Here is a 13,307-nt window from a genome sequence, read left to right as displayed (position 1 = left end):
ATTAAAAGATACTTGGATGAAAACGACAATGAAGAGGTGGGGCCAATTATACTCTGGGACGCGTTAAAGTCGGTGATCAGGGGTAAAATAATAGCGATCTCCTCAAACGAAAAGAAAATGAGATTACAAAAACAATACAAACTGGAGGAGGAGTTAAGGAAACTCCAACAGGAGCATTCTAAAACCTTCCGGGAGGTAACAAATATTAAAATCAAGGACGTGAAAAGAGAATTGGATGAGTTAAACACACTAGAGATACAAAAGAAACTTCTCCTTACAAGACAAAAATATTATGAAGGGGGGGAGAAATCGCTCAAGCTCTTAGCATTTAAATTACGAAAACAACAGTCAGATAGAACTATTTATAAAATACGAAACACAAATACAAATGGTGTTGAGGCAGGACTGGGAAATATTCATAAATGTTTTAAAAACTTTTATCAGACCTTATATTCCCAACCCAAATTAAACAACGATCATCAGATAGACATCTTTCTTTCCCACCTGACTCTCTCACTGAAAATCCCCAGGAATGGATGGTTTTACCTCCGAGTGGTATAAAGAAATGCAAGATCAGTTAATCCCTACTTTATTGAGAGCGTTTAACTGCGTTTTGAAAGAGAAAATAATCCCTCCTTCATGGAGAGACGCAATAATATCAGTAATTCCTAAGGAGGGGAAGGATAAATTGGATTGTGGTAACTACCGTCCAGTGAGTGTGTTAAATATTGATATAAATTATTTACTGCCATATTTTCACAGAGGCTTGAAAAAATTTTACCCGACATAATACATAAGGACCAGACGGGTTTTATCAAACACAGAATGACTCAGGACAACATCAGAAAAACATTTCACATCTTGAATCACGTAGAACAAAACAAAATAGAAACTGCAATGCTGAGTTTGGACGCAGAAAAGGCATTTGACTCGGTCAGATGGTCATTTCTGTATAAAGTGTTGCATAAATTTGGATTCCACCAGTCCTTAATTGATGTATTGGCGGCATTGTACGAGAAACCATCAGCTAAGATAAAAATTAACGGAGATCTATCGGAATCATTTATTTTGGAAAGAGGTACGAGGCAGGGGTGTTGTATTTCACCTCTCCTCTTCGCCCTTTTTATAGAGCCTTTGAGCCAAAGGATAAGGCAGAGGCCTGACATAACAGGAGTTGCGATGGCCTCTGGTGAACAAAAGCTATCCCTGTTCGCTGATGATTTAATACTAACTATAACAAATCCAACTAAAACTATACCCATATTAATGGAGATGATTGCGGAATATGGTTCATTGTCGGGTTACAAGATTAAGATCAACAAGACTCAGGTTTTAACACTGAATTATGTCCCTCCAAACAAAATTAAGAGTTTGTATAGATGGAATTGGGAGGCGGATTCCATAAAATATTTGGGGGGTTTTCTAACAAAAGAATTTTCCAGGACTTTCGATGCCAACTATGGCCCCCTAACATCAAGACTAAAAATAGACATACAGAGATGGAATGTGATCCCTTTTTTCAATTTACACTCCAGAGTTGAGTCAGTCCACGCTTGTTATATCTATTTCAGTGCTTACCTATCTTGATTCCAGAGAAACAATTTACAGAATGGGACAGATTAATATCACAATATATCTGGCAAGGGAAAAAGGCCAGAATAAGGTACAGAACACTGCAGTTGAAGAAAGAGAAAGGGGGGTTGGGTCTTCCCAACCTACAGGAATATTATCTTGCAGCTCAACTGAAACCATTAATCTATCTATGCTGTCCACAATACAATGCAGGATGGAAAGACATAGAGAGTTCCTCAGTGGAAGGTGTACCTCTCTTATCGATGTTGATGGACAAAGAACTACAAGAATATTTTGATGATACCGCATGACTCGATGTTATACACAATGCTAAACTCTTGGAGAAGAATAGTGAAAATTTGCCATTTAGGTAACCAGATCAAAATGTTCAAGTGGTGCGCTTTTGACTCGGCTTTTAAACCAAACAAGAATGACGGGAGATTCAAGGGATGGATCTCAAAAGGATTAACCACCTATTATACATTTATCAAGAGGGGGGTGTTTCAGAGTTTTGAAGAACTTCAAAGGTCAAATGGGTTGGAGAAGGATGACTTCTTCAGATATCTGCAGGTTAGGTCTTACTATAATCATAATCTACAAGAAACTTGGGAAACAGCTGGACCAGGATTCTTAGAAGTGCTTTTGTCATTGTTGAAATCAGGTTCCTGTACTAAAGTTGTCTCCAAGTTATACAATGGTATTCAGCTGTTCAAACAAGTTGACACAGACTACATAAGGAATAAATGGCAAAAAGAAGGAAATTTAATTATTTCAGTTGAAAGCTGGGAAAAGATTCACAAATTTCAATGGACGACCTCAAGCTCCAATTCATGGAGGGAATTCTGTTGGAAGAACATTGTTCGGTTTTTTGTAACCCCTGCCCAGAAAAAACATCACAGCAACAGTGCTACCTGCTGGAGACAATGTAAGACAGACAAGGCAAATCATTACCATATCTTCTGGGGTTGTCCGGTGATCAAACCATTCTGGGATCAACTGTGCATGCACTTAAATAACATTTTTGTTGAGAAAATTCCTTGTAAATGTGAAGTCCTGTACTTAGGAGACATCTCATGGGATAACTGGAATTTGTCAGATAAAAAACTCATGGCAACGCTTCTGGCAGCAAGCAAAAAAACTATCACGAGAAAATGGTTGAGGACTGAAGCACCTACAATTGATGAATGGATTGATATTGTTCAGAATATTTACATTCTAGAGAAATTGTCATTCTGTCTTAAAGGTCAAAGAGACTCCTTTTTCAGGATATGGACAAAATGGACGGAATATATAAAAGCTGTAATTTCTGTAAACTGAATTTGACTGCTCTGTAAAATCATTGTCATGATACACACTGCTAGACTGGTTCATGAGATGATACACATTTTACTGTGTTTTTTTTTTTTCTTCTTTCTTTTTTATGTTAAAAGGAATGGAGTAGACCCTCTCACTTGCTCACTTGTTCCGTTCTGTTATGGTTATTGTTGTTAAAAAAATACTGGATTAGCAATTATATTTTCATATCCACACTTGATGTGGACTTTATATTGTACGCAAGAGAAATGTCTGTACACTTGCTTCTCCAAATAAACAATAAATTACAAAAAAAAAGAAAGTTCGAGAGTCTGAATCTCCGTCCCAGGCGCAAATCCTCATGGAGGCTTATGAGGAGGTCAAAGATGGCCAATCCGTTAATCCCAGCTCCATAACCGGGGTCTATGGAAGGAAGCCGCGTGCATGGCGCACTGATCCAGGATAGCTTTCACCTGGCTTGATGAATCCGTGTCTTCTCATCCTGGATGGCTTTTAGTGCAACCCATAAAGCCTGGACACACGTGTTGTGGATTGGTTGAACGCTGAAGGCTTAGTGACTCATCTTGGATGACGCAATCCTACTTTGGTGCAAGGGGGCCCAGACACCAACATCATCAAGAGCCAGTAATGGACTCCACAGTGCAGCACTCGTTCGCTCACCCTCCCTCTCCCATTTTATTCTGTAGTGTCAGATTCTGAAGTCGACATTTCACTTTGATTTTCAGAGTGATGACACCCTGGAAAAACTCTCCATCATTATAAACTCTCCATCATTTATTCTACATTCAGGCTGGAGAGGTGCAGGTTGTCAGAGCTCAGCTGTGATTGGCTGCTCTCAGCTCTGAAGTCCAACCCCTCCCACCTCTGACACCTGGACCTGAGTGACAACCAGCTGCAGGATTCAGGAGTGAAGGAGCTGAGTGGTTTTCTGCAGAGTCCAGACTGTAAACTGGAGACTCTGAGGTCAGTTCACCCTCTTCACTTTACAACTTCTATCACTCTTGTTATTGTTGTCATGATTTTCACTTCACTGCTGTTGGAAATTCAATTTGCAGTCACTGGTTTGTGTTTGAAATGAGTGAAACTGGGTTTGAAGGTCCAGTATGTAAAATCCTGCCATCTAGTGCCATCAGATTGCAGTGCTTACTTGCTGACGCTCCCTCTCCCCTTCTTGCCAGTGAACTACGGTGGCCTTCCAGCATCATAAAGGATGTGGTTGACAGCAAAGGTGTCTAGTTCTCTGTATAATGATAAAGTTCCATCAACACAAATATTACAACCATCTATTAGCATCACAATCAGTCATAGTCACAGCAGACAGTCCAGTGCTAGCATGATTTTCAGCTAGCGCTAGCATTAGCCACCTGTATGAGCACTTAGATACTGTAGATAGATCCAGCTGGACTCAGCAGAAGGTCAAGGGTCAATGCAGATTCTATCATCTCAGTCAGTTCAGTATTGATGAGCAAGATGCAGAAAAGATTCCACTGCATTTCAGTCACTTAATAACCATTTGTTCTCAGCATTTGCTTTATTAGAGGATTCCAGCCTCCAACCATCAATATGAAACTGTTTCTCAAACTCATCTTCCCAACCAGCCGCCTACAAACATGGCGGTGCAAGATGGCCACGACCTTTGACCTTCTGTCTGTTTCTAGAAAGAAGCATTCTAATGGCAGGAAAAGCAGAGGACTTTTATTTTCTACTAATCAAAGACTTCAAACTATATTGACGGTTGTATATGAAGCTTTCAGCAATATATCTGCACTGATTTTACACACTGAACCTTTGAGGCAAAATGAATCAATGAATTCCAACATTGTTAACAGCTGATCAGTGGTCACATGACTAAACAGGTTGATATAAAATATTTTATTGTGGTGATTCATTATTTCAGTATTATTGTTGTGCTTCTGATTGGTTTAATGGACATTACAGTGTTATAGACATTCATATTTTTAATTTCATATAGTGATGAAAACTCCACTCACTCCATCATTTATTCTCTATTCAGGTTGGAGTTGTGCAGTTTGTCAGAGCTCAGCTGTGATTGGCTGCTCTCAGCTCTGAAGTCCAACCCCTCCCACCTCAGACTCCTGGACCTGAGTGAGAACCAGCTGCAGGATTCAGGAGTGAAGGTGCTGAGTGGTTTTCTGCAGAGTCCAGACTGTAAACTGGAGGTTCTGAGGTCAGTACTGGTTTGGAACCAGTGGATGATGGTTTCAGCACCAAACACACTTCATCACACATGTTGAATAAACATTGAACTGAAGGTTGATTCATATCAAAATGACATCCAGAAATATGAAAACTTCATTCTGTTCATCAGTGGTCATGTGACCAAACATCACTTCAACACACATTAGTTTTGGACTGAGGATTTAATTTCAAGGTGACATTTTCTGTAGTGTCAGATTCTGAAGTCGACATTTCACTTTGATTTTCAGAGTGATGACACCCTGGAAAAACGCTCCATCATTATAAACTCTCCATCATTTATTCTCTATTCAGGTTGATTGACTGCAGTTTGTCAGAGGTCAGTTGTGATTGGCTGCTCTCGGCTCTGAAGTCCAACCCCTCCCACCTCAGAGAGCTGGACCTGAGGTTGAACAACCTGAAGGCTTCATCAGTGAAGCCACTGATGGATCTTGTCCACAGCAGAGACTATCAACTGCAGACTGTGAGGTCAGTACTGGTTTGGAAGCAGTGGATGATGGTTCCAGCACCAAAGCCAGTTGATCCCACAGCAGAGGTCCAGTGTTCCCAGTCACAGTGTGAGAGGAGGATGGTGTTGTCCAGCTGCTCCTCATTCATCCAACATCTGCTGCCAAACTGCTTCTTCTCTCAGTTCACCACTCAATTATTGATCAGTTCATCTTCATCAGGCCTCAGTATCAGTCCAACACTCCATGGTCACATGACCTTCATATGTTCCACACTTGACATGTGACTGAGAGTCTGCTTCTTCTCACCAGTCACTCCATCATCTCCATCAACAGTCAACGTCTGTGTGATGATGCGTTCAAGGACTGTGAGTCCTGACTCCTGCTGTCTCTTCTTCTCTCTGCAGGTGGGAGAGGTATTGAGGGAGGATGAGGAGGAGAGTGAAGAGGAGAGCTCCATCTAGTGGTGGCTGACAGAACTGCGTGTCACAACCTTTGACCCCAGTGGAGCCTGGTGGCTGGCGGACTGCTTCTCCCTACACGCTGCTGTGGTTACTGGGAGAGACGTCCCAAGAAGCCACTGGTGGACCTTGCAGTGCCACATATGGACTCTTGGATTGTTCTTGGCCTTCCAGTGAAGCACTGCGTGAGCACTGGAGGTCAACCATGACTGATAGAGGTCAAAGGTCAGAGGTTTGACCAATTACAAAGACCATAATTAATTAGATTATTTTCTTTAATGGAGTCCCAGCACTAATAAATATATATTTGTATGCGTACCCATATAAGTCCATCAATGTTTAATGCACCTTTTTTCTTGAGCAGTATCTTTAAATCTCCACCTGCTTGTGTTTGCATGTTCAGGTAGATTAATGTGTATGTAGATCTATGTTAGTAGCTTCAATGTGCTGTGAAATGTGGCATCTTCACCAACACTTGTATCATTTGACTCAGGTGTCTGAGTGTTTGCAGAGTCATTGCAATAAAGCGCTCAACACCCTGGTGGTTCTGGATTGTTCTCGGGGGTTCTAAGAGCTAAACACCCTGGTGGTTCTGGATGGTTCTAGGAGGTTCTAGGGGGTTCTAAGAGCTAAACACCCTGGTGGTTCTGGATTGTTCTAGGGGGTTCTAAGAGCTAAACACCTTGGTGGTTCTGGGTGGTTCTGGATGGTTCTAGGAGCTTCTAGGGTGTTCTAAGAGCTAAACACCCTGGTGGTTCTGGATGGTTCTAGGAGGTTCTAGGGGGTTCTAAGAGCTAAACACCCTGGTGGTTCTGGGTGGTTCTAGTACAGACATGGGCAAACCCCGTCCTAATAGAGTTGCCGTATGTGACGTCATTGGCAGTCGCCTCTGTCCGGTGGGCGACTGCCAATGACATCACATACAGCAACTCTATTAGGCCAAACTACATCGGTTGATTAAGGTTATCTTTTTTTTTTCTGTCAATCCCTGGCGTATTTACGGTACTTTGTTTGTATTAATGTTGTATACACAAAATTCTCTCTCTCTCTCTCTCTCTCTCTCTCTATGTATTGTTGGATCAGATTTCCTTGTGCCGTGCTGCTGATCCGCGTGTTGGTTGAATGAAGAGTCACAGGAGAAGAATGCCAATTTAAATATGTCTTTAGTAAAGAAATCAATTGAGGGTACAACTATACAGAGCTCTGGGCCCAGTTCAGAACCCTAGCAACACCAAAGTATTGTCAGGGCATGAAGTCTGACTGCTCTCTGTCCCTTGACCCAGTCCTTTTATACAGAAAGAAAACATGCAAACACTCCCAGGTGTTATCCTCTTCTGACTGGCTGCCCGGTCTCCAGACCCAAGCCTCATTGGATGTTGGGGCAGCCTTTGATCCAAGTCTCTGATTACTGAGTGCAACAGGAAACAAGTCCTTATTTGGCAGGGAGCCAAATGATCCATTATTGGTTCCAGCAAGACCTGTTGAAATAATACAGTGCACAACATGCCTGAGGTCACAGGCTCCTCCCCCCCGTGCCTCCGATGGATCATGAGTTCTCCCCCCTGTAAATGACCGGGTTATAAAGTCTTATGGTGGTCGCAAAGTCAGTTAGCTCTCTGTCCATCCTCTGGTCCCCCATGGTCCCCCTCTGCTCCCCCAGGGTGATCCGGTCCCCCAGGGTCACCCTCTGGTCACCCACTGGTCCCCCAGGGTCACCCTCTGGTCTCCAGGGTCACCCTCTGCTCCCCCAGGGTCACCAGTTAGTGAGGGATGTTCTTCCCTTTGTTCCTTCTTGAGCTCTTTGTGTGACTCCTGCAACAATGCCTTTTCTCTATGAGTAGGTCAGCCAAATGATTAAACAGCTTTATATTAATAATCATGTTATTATAAACAAACATCTAAACTAATTATATTATTCAACACTAACATCTAAACTAAATATATGATTCCAACAGTATAGATATACATACAAGGTAAATCAAAATACAGTGACGAATGTATGTATTCAACACACACTATCTATCACCGGCGAAATAGCATTTTGACCACCATCTATCCATATATCACGTTCGACCGCGATGTAGAGGTCTGCCCCAATGGAGTTGCCCCCCCCCCGTCAACATAACTTCGGTGGCCCGCCGACTCGATGCAGTTCTGTCATGTCACCCCTGTTCTAGTAGCTCAACACCCTGGTGGGGCTTCACAGACACTGACTTGGTTCCATTGACATTACAGCAACACGTTTTCTCCATGATATCCCAGGATACATTGTCTCCTCCTATGAGGTGGCTCACCAAAACACTGCATCCATCTGCTGCTGCTCCGCTACCCCCCACCCCCTCTGTCTAGTAAAGCCTTCTCGTGTGTCACAGTTCCACTCATAGCAAGGCTCCATCAGGGTTAGGTAAAAACAAACCCAGTGTTTGAACAAACTGAGTGGAGCTCAGCAGTGACAAGGTCACTACTGTCCTTTGTCAAGGCCAACGTTGAGCCTCCTACTCCCCCTACAGCCACAAGGATCCAGGACTTCCTCTGGAAACACACCAGGACAAACAGCCCACATCAGAAAAACACATTTCAGTCCATAAAATGTGTGTATTTATTGATCTATTTGTAGTAGTCGATAATAGTTGGTACAACTCACTGCTGACAAGGTTTACACAACACAACAAACCGTTGAGTTCAAAACCCAAAGAATAATTGTGTACTTTTCACACACATCCCCGCGCCATGTTCACTGGTCAGTGAACGGGTCACGTGACCCCGTACGTCACCAGCAATCCATGGCTGTGTCTCAGTTCAGGCGCTGCATCCTTGGAAGGCTGCAATTTGAAAGGAAGTTGCGTCACCGCACTGCGCTGAAGGCTCCTCCCAATTCCTAATAGTCAGAACGACGCTCCAAATGCTCCCTACTGTTAGCACCAAGGCTACACCACTACTATCCTTCACCTCCTTCTGTATCCCAGATTGCTTTGCGTGCTGCTGCTGCAAAGCATCCTGGGATCCTGGGAAGTCAGCTGAAATTAGCGCCATCTACTGGCAAAGATACCGCGTATAAATTTAAGTATTGAAATTTCACATCAAATCTTCAGTTTTTAACGCAGGGTTTTTACTGATTTGAACATCCAACCAACCAATGGTGAGCTTGATGCTATGAAAACCACATTTCCGGGGTTGGCCAGCAGGAGGGAACGGCGGTGACGCAACCAGGAAGTACGCCCAAGGCTAGACCGTCCCGTGAGGTTACCGGGGAGGCGGGGTTTGGGTCGGTCCTTCTGGGCCGGGTCCTTGGGAGGACGCTTCCTTCAGACGGAGGACGCTTCCTTCAGACGGAGGACGCATCCTTCGGACGGAGGACGCTTCCTTCGGACGGAGGACGCTTCCTTCAGACAATGGAGGCTTCCTTCCAAGGATGCAGACCCTGGATTGAGACTTAGTCCATGAACTGCTAGTATGTTTTTCTAGATATACAGCGCTAACTGTCTAGGTGGGAACAACTGGCTGTGTGTGTGTGTGTGTGTGTGTGTGTGTGTGTGTGTGTGTGTGAGACTGGCACTAGTAGACAGAGTGTGCAGTCCTCTGGGACGTGGTCCTGCTGCTCTGGCTGCTGAGGCTCATGTGCTTGTGGAGGCACGGCAGCTTCCTGGCCAGCAGCTTTCTCAAGTGGCTCTGGAACTTCTTGCCCACAAACGTGTAAAACACGGGACTGACGCAACAGTACACGTAGGCCACGTTCTGCGTCACGTACAGCGCATAGTCCGTGGCCTCCGAGGCGGCACACGATGAGCCGCCCCCCCCCGGCTGGGGCCGGAGAGCTCGAGGGCGCGCAGGAAGACTATCACGTTGTAGGACGTCCAGCAGAGGAAAAAGGTGAAAACGGTGACAAAGATGAGCTTGACGGTGCGGCACTTGTTCTTCAGCCGAGTGGACAGGACGCGGACGGTGATGCCGGTGTAGCAGTACATCACCATGAAGAGCGGGAGCAGGAAGAAGAGCAGGAACTGCTGGTAGCACGGTGCTCTCGGGTTACCCGGCCTCCTCGCACATCAGCCCGTCGAACGGACTCTCCCACACCGTCTGCAGGACAAACTCCTTGGCGCTGGCCGCCACGCTGACCAGCCAGACCGTCAGCGTTCCCGCCACGGCGTTCGTCCTCCTCCTGCTCTTGGCGGCCGGGACCGCGTGCACCACGGTCAGGTAGCAGAAGCCAACAGAGTAGGCGCCGCTGACCAGCTTGCACAGCGCCTCGCCGAAGATCCACTCCGAGAGGTGGTAGGTGGCCCAGAAGGGGAGACTGGAGGTGAAGAGGACATTGGACAGGACCAGGTTCAGGAGGAAGACGTTGGTGGCTTCTTTTCTCGTTGTTGTTTTTTTTAGCGACTTCCTGTACTATTGACGAGGATCGCTCACGGCTCGCGCACAAAATAGAGCAGACGCCGAAGCGACAACTGCATGGCGCGAGCCGCGCGCCTGTTTGCGTCTAGTGTGAACCACCACATTGAATAACGTGGGCGCCGAATGGAAGCGCTCGGTGCTTCGCTTCCACGTCCAGTGAACTGACGTTAAATGCATGGTGCGATCCGCGAGGGGAGCCGCGCGCCTGTTCGCGTCGGGTGTGAACTACTACATTGATGAACATGGGCGCCGAATGGAAGCGCTCGTTTTTTTTGTTGTGTTTACAAGCTGGTACACCGGCTGCAAGCGTGTGACTGTGTGCTGTGAGTCAATTCATTTCCAGTTTCCACAATCTACGGAGCGGCCAAAGGCTCAAAAAGCATCGTGTGCGTTAATTGCGCGATAAAAAAACTTTTCGGCGATAAAGCGGCGTTGAGTTAACGCGTTAATAACGCGTTAACTTTGACACCCTTAATATATATATATACATATATATATATATATATACATATATATGTATCCCGAAAGCTTTAACAGATATAATTATATAATTATAGGTCCATAAATACAATAGATGTTGTCAAGGCTGTGTATAAATAAATAAAATATGGGTACAACTACAATGCATACATACTGTATATATAAACAGTATCTCCATTATACACAGTCAGCCGTTAATAAGAATATATGAAGATATAATGTCAGCTGGAACTCACCAGTGCAGCTGCAGCCTGAGGGGGAGAAAGGCTGATCAGACAGAAGAACACTGTGCAGCAGCAGGAAGTGCAAAGATGATTTCTAGCTTGTGCTCCAGATGCGGCCAGGCAGTGGACAGTTTGTGCAACAGACTGGTGTGAAGTGGCAGGCAGGCAGCTAGCTGCTACAACAGGGTCACTGATAATTTTTATTGAAAGACATTGATGGCATAATTTACGTATAAATAAACAAATGGATTTTATGACGCAGGCAGAAAATGAGCTTCCCCTCCTTGAAAGACCAGCAGCCGCCACTGCCCTAAACAAGTGTCCAGTCTCATCACGTCAGGGAGAAACAGGTGCAGCTCTTCAAAGAGGAAATCACATTTTTCTCACCGTCATCATGGACTGCCAACAAGTGATGGCAACTGTAGTTTTGTAAAGAGCCGCCAGGGGGCGCCCTCGAGTCAGAACTACCTTCTACTGCAGACTGTACAGAGAAATGAACACATGCTGAAAAAATAACACATTGATTAACAGGCAGATATTTCAGACAGGTCACTCTATAATATGTAAATAAGAAACAAAGTGTTCAAATGTGGCCTTGAACCTTCAAACCTTCCTATGACGTGTCGGTCCTCGCAGCTCCCAGTTCTAGCACTGAGGGGCGCTGTTTGACCAGTTTTTGCTTGTTTGGTTTTGTTCGTAGCCACAATGCAAGCATCAGTTGTATCATACTGGGGAGTTGATCTTTCTGCCCTGCCAACAAGACATTTCCAACCAATAGAAAAACTATGTCAACATTGATCAACTGCTCCTCATTCATCCAACATCTGCTGCCAAACTGCTTCTTCTCTCAGTTCACCACTCAATTATTGATCAGTTCATCTTCATCAGGCCTCAGTATCAGTCCAACACTCCATGGTCACATGACCTTCATATGTTCCACACTTGACATGTGACTGAGAGTCAGATTCTTCTCACCAGTCACTCCATCATCTCCATCAACAGTCAACGTCTCTGTGATGATGCGTTCAAGGACCGTGAGTCCTGACTGTTGCTGTCTCTTCTTCTCTCTGCAGCTGGGAGACCTTTGTGACGGGGAGTGAGGAGGAGAGTGAAGAGGAGCGCTCCATCTAGTGGTGGTTGACAGAACTACAACCAGTGGAGCTAACCAGCAAGCTGGCACGACCTTTGACCCCTGTGGAGCCTGGTGGCTGGCGGACTGCTTCTCCCTACAAGCTGCTGTGGTTACTGGGAGAGACGTCCCAGAAGCCACTGCTGGAGTTGAATCCTCAGTGGAAGAAGCAGGACTTGGAGCAGCTGCTCAGTGAAGGCAGCAGCAACACAACCACTGCTTCTGCTCTCATCATCCACGGCTGGAACATCTCAGCATGAAGGTTCCACACATCAACAACACACTGCTCTGCTCTCACTTCAGAGTTCTATAGCATCTTCATTTTGGAGGTGAAAAATACTTTTCAAGAGACTTTATTTCTGCTTCATGATCTTAAATGAGGAAATCATGTGGAAAAGATAAAGTGATTCACAACACCTGTGATGGGAACTCAAATCATTATTGAATCATAAGTAAGACAAAAGAAATTTCCCTCAAAATAATTCATGGTTTTGATGCTTGCCAGATGTTTGTGTGGAGATTTCAGAAGGACATCAATGAATCAGAAGGAAACCAGATCATTTATTTTATGTGATTATGTTATATCATCCTAACTTTGTTACGAGCTCAAACATTATATTTCAAGGATTCAATATTCTTACAATAAAAGCCATCACAACCTCTGACCTGTGTAACCTTGACCTCAACTGACATTTCATTTCTGTTGCTTTAACACTTTGATTATATATCTCCTGAAGTCCTGCCATGGGGATTTTCCATATCTGAATAACTTGTGTACTCAAACCTTCTGTAGGCCATACCCACTTCTCCACTCGGTCTCAACATAAACCACATGAATCAATGAAAATAAATCTCACTTTTACAAACAAATCCAATTCAGTTCAAATATAATTTAAATAAAATAAATGTTACATTATAATTAATCACCAACAGATAAATCAATGCTGGATATGAGGTGGTTTGCCCTCTCTGGGTCGGTGGGGAGGCCCTGCCTCAGGGGGAGGAGTTCCAGCATCTCGGGGTCTTGTTTAGGACGCCTCCCTGGGGAGGTGTTCCAGGCATGTCCCAC

At 44.6% G+C, this 13,307-nt stretch overlaps 2 long non-coding RNA genes across 2 annotated transcripts in view; one reads left to right on the top strand and one right to left on the bottom strand.

Moving 5' to 3' along the window:
• Positions 1 to 13,307, bottom strand: part of LOC142881040 (uncharacterized) — a 61,495-nt gene that overhangs the window by 21,723 nt on the left and 26,465 nt on the right. The window lies entirely within an intron of this gene.
• On the top strand, positions 5,408 to 6,406 carry LOC142881041 (uncharacterized). The gene is made up of 2 exons (XR_012925501.1): positions 5,408 to 5,575; positions 5,964 to 6,406. It is a non-coding gene; the product is annotated as an uncharacterized LOC142881041 (long non-coding RNA).

This window comes from Nelusetta ayraudi, unplaced genomic scaffold, assembly GCF_046127955.1.
Source record: "Nelusetta ayraudi isolate G7.1 ecotype Tasmania unplaced genomic scaffold, CSIRO-AGI_Nayr_v1 ptg000178l, whole genome shotgun sequence".
NCBI classification, from domain to species: domain Eukaryota; kingdom Metazoa; phylum Chordata; class Actinopteri; order Tetraodontiformes; family Monacanthidae; genus Nelusetta; species Nelusetta ayraudi.
The sequence above is the reverse complement of the archived record's forward strand: the minus strand, read 5'-3'. Positions and strand labels throughout refer to the sequence as shown.